Source organism: Mesoplodon densirostris, chromosome 3 (assembly GCF_025265405.1).
Source record: "Mesoplodon densirostris isolate mMesDen1 chromosome 3, mMesDen1 primary haplotype, whole genome shotgun sequence".
In the NCBI taxonomy this organism is placed as follows: Eukaryota; Metazoa; Chordata; class Mammalia; order Artiodactyla; family Ziphiidae; genus Mesoplodon; species Mesoplodon densirostris.
The window spans coordinates 142,013,444-142,017,617 of record NC_082663.1 but is presented as its reverse complement, the minus strand read 5'-3'; positions in this window follow the sequence as shown (position 1 = coordinate 142,017,617).

The window sequence follows — 4,174 nt, the reverse complement described above, 5'->3', positions numbered from 1 at the left end:
CGGGAGGGGTCCACGCCGTACTCCGATTGGCTGCGTGCTGGCCAACCATCTCTGGAGACAGCTGAGATTGGTAGACATGAAGCGGACGGGCAGCTCCTGGAGCCAATCATTGAGGAGTAGAGGCGGGGCTATCCGGAGACACAGTGTGTGCCCAGGGTGGTCCTGCTGGGCGCTAGGTACTGGGAGGCTAGGGCCTGGAGGCGGGCGAAGATTGGAGCTTTGGAGGAAGACGGGCATCCCTGGTGACCAATCGCTACGGAGTGAGGGCGGGGCTCCGAAGAAGCTGGCGCTACTGGCGCAAGAGGAACGGAGGGCGTAACCCGGAGAGCGACGAAGATTGGCTGCGATGCGAAAGACAGGCAGGGCTGACGGCCAATCGTAGAGGCCGTGCGCCCTGGACAAGACGGAGCAAACGAGGTGCAGAGTTTGGCACTGAGCGCGGTGGCCGGAGGTGGCCTCGGGGGTCGCGCGCAGGGTCCCCTGAGGCTGTGGCAAAGTCAGACCCTCGGGCCACCCAACGCAGAAGCAGGACCTCCAACTTGGGCCCTGAGCTTGGCCATCACGGCTGAAGGACTCGTGGATAATTCTTCATCTCCTCACTACCCGCTGTTCCCCTGCAAATGATACGGAGAGGGCAGAGAGTCGCTGGAGGTCACTCAGCTGCAGCTCCGGGTAGTGCGAAGATGTGGAAATAGGTGGAATCCTACTCACCACTCACGCACTTTGTGATTTTCCGGAAATGTTTGACTTCTCCGAGTTCAGGCTTTCTCCTCCACAGGATCAAATGACCTCCCTGTCGGGACCACCTCCCTGCCAAGCCTTTGGTGAATTAACCAAATCCTAACCACAAGTCCATGAGGTCAAAGAGACCACTGGCCCCACTTTACAGAAATCAGAGCACAGAGAGGTCAAGTTCCTTGCCCCTGGTCACAGTGCAGTTCAGCAGGCCCAAAGTAGCCTGCTTTTTTGGAAAAGGGGTAAGGCAGTGTCAGGGCACAGCCACTGGGGCCCTGAGTGACTAGGGTCTGAATACTTGTCCAGCCACTGTCTGACTGCATAACCTTGAGCAAGGCATTTATGAGCCTCAGTTTCCTCATGGGACAATGATTCCTACACCTTCATCTTTCCTCTCTGGGGCTTCACCCCTGGGAGAATTTATATTCCAGCCCTCACCTTGACCTTCTGGTGAAAGCCTTTGACCCTCTGCAGGTACATCTGGCCTGTGAGCCCCAGCTTTTCTGTGAGGTGCGGGGTCATGGGATTCTTTGCAGATAGGGAGGCAGCTGCTGTCCAGTGCTAGGCTGTGTCATTGGCACCTCCCCCAAGCCCACCCTGTTCTCTGACTCACCAAGTGCTAGGGCAGAGAGGATTACATATGTTCCCAGATACTGGCTCTTATTTCCTCTAGGTGTGGGCCGGGGTTGGTGGAGATCAAGTTCAGAACCAGGGAATCCTGAGAGGGAGCAAGGCTGAGCTAGGCCCCAATATTAGCTCACATTTCAGGGCTGTGCAAGCCCCCTGCTAAGTGCGTAATCTATAACTTCTCAAAGGGCCCCTGTGAGGAAACAATGGGGGGCTCACAAGTGGGAGTCACTAGCCTGCGGCTACCATCTGCCTCCTGATATTCCCAGGATATTCCCACCTGAGCCTCCTCTCAAATATCTCCCAACTTGGTTGGCTTCCCTGCAACTTCCAGGCCCTGGTCTCCATTCTGCCCTCTGGAGAAGAGGAGGAGCTGAGTGCTGAACACCTACTGGGTGTCAGGTTTTTGCTAAGCCAGGCACTTCTCAAACACCATCTCATGACCTGACTTCCAGATAGGGGTGATGGTGCCCACTTTGCAGATGGGAAAACTGGGCTTCGTGCAACCACTGTTTCTTGCTGGAAGGGCCTGGGGCTGGGTTTGAATCCCTGCTCTTCCTGACTAGCTGGCCACAGGACCTTCAGCAAGTGACTCGAACTCCCTGCCTCAGTTTCTCCAAGTAGCTCCCAGAGTTGATGGGAGCATTAACGAAATGAATGGAAGCAAACCACAAACATGTTGGTCTACAGCAAGTGCTTGCTGAGTGTTGGTTGGATAAACTGTTCTTTTCGGGGCTTCTGTCTCCCTCTCTGTAAATAGCACTTGATGGAATGTAGACACAGACCAACTATGGGCGTGGTTTGCCACCCAAAGTGGGAGATATTTATACTGGAGGAGTCCCCACCTGCAGCACCCACCTGCCAGGTCCTGTGAGGGAGGCAGTAAGCTCCTGGAAGGTCTCACAGTACCCCCAGGGACAGTGCCAACTGAGGCAAGTGTCAGGCAGTGGCCCAGCACTGGGCTGCCTCTCCTGATGGTGCCGGTGGCGCTGGCTGGGCTCTGGCTTCTGTTCACTCATCAGCAAGCTGGTGCTGGCCAACCTCCCTGCCACGTCCCAACAATGGCAGGCAGTGCCTCTTGGCATCAGCAACTGACACCCCCCACCATGGGCACCTCGGCTGTACCTGGCGAGGGTGCCCAGGGGATCCCAGCTTTTCCCTGTCTGCCTGGCTTACCCTGGGCAGGACACTGACTCTCTGCACCACCAGTTCCCGCTACTTCTCAGGAATCCCAGGAATCATCTGACACGATGGCCGTGAGCCAGGCCTGGGCACGGTGACAGGGCTTAATCAACCGAGGCTAGAGAGCCATTTGCCCAAGGTCATGTTAGCAACGCTGGCAACAGAGGAGGGGCACGGAGGCAGGCCGAGCCAGGTTCTCATCCCATGTCGGCCCTTTGAATGCCGACAAGTCTGTTTCTTGTCTGGAAAATGGGGTTCACAGGCCCTGCCTCTCAAATGTGTTCACAGTGAAAAAGCAACAGTGTTCCTTTCCCAGGATGCTGGGCCCTTCCCTGGCTGGAGGGACACATCCTTGACAGAGATGACAGTCAAGACTAACTGGGTCAAAGGCAGCCTCACTCAGCCTCCCAGAGGCTCAGAGAGGTCAGTCCCCTCCTCGAAAAGCACACAACAGTAGAGGCAGAACTGAACGTGCTGACCCCTCCCTTGTAGCGGTTTCCCCCTTAGCCCATGTTTCCGTGTCAAAAACAAGGACAGGACGGCAAGCACTCCTTAAAAGAGTGCTCTGTGCCAGGCATCCCCTGAACCAGGCCTTGCCGTGGCCCTGTGCAGGGACACACTTAGCTCATTTCCAGGTGAGGAGGCAGAGGCTCACCTGAGGTGGCAGAGGAGGGACTGGAACACAGGCCTGGCGGACCTCAGTGAAATGTGGGGTCTTTAGCTGGAGGCGGGGCCTCACCCAGCCTGGGGATGTCCAAACAGGCCCTGACCCACACCCACTAAAGACACCCTCAGGCAAGGTGGGGAGGACTGATAAGCAGGAGCCACCCCTCCTGGAAGAAGCCTGCAGCTGTAGGAAGGCTGGTTGAAAGCCCAGGGGAGGGGACTGGGGCTGCAGGGGCAGAGGCCGTCCCTTCAGCCACCCTGCGTACCTATTAACTTATTCAGGTGTACATTCAAAAACCTTCATGGGAAACTGAAGCAGAGCGGGGACCCAGGAGCCTGCCCATATGGAGCTCATGGGTGGGGGGGAGGGGCAGACAAAGGAGAAAAGCCTACAAGTGAGGTGACCTTAGATGGGGTCAGAGGTCAAGGACACAGCACAAGTAGTGATTGGCCGGGGCGTGCGCGCGCATGCGCGTGCCAGGGCAGAGGAACAATAGGGCATCTCTGAGAAGGCAATGTGTGATCTGGAACCTAGTGCCAGGAAGGAGCTGGCCACGGGGAGGGCTGGGGAAGGATGCTCCATGCAGCATAAATGTGCAAAGGCTCTGAGGTGGGGAGGCTGGAGTGACTGGAACTGTGATTAAATGGGAGCGTGGGGAAGATGCGGGTGGGAGGTGGGTAGGGCCTGGAGGACCGTTTGGTTTTATGGAGAGGGCAATGGGGAGCCACAGGCAGGTTGAGAGCAGAGCTAAGGCAGGAATTACAGGGCTGGCACCTCAGACTTCCCCAGAAATGGACTAGTAGCACCCCCACCCCCACGAGACAGATGAAGAAACATGATGCTCACGGGGCCCCAAGGACTGCTCCAAGGTCACAGGAATGACCCAAGGTCACATGGGCGGCCAACGTAGAAGTCAAGTCGGGGCAGCCTGGAGCAGGTGTGGCTGAGTCCCCAGTGAAGAAG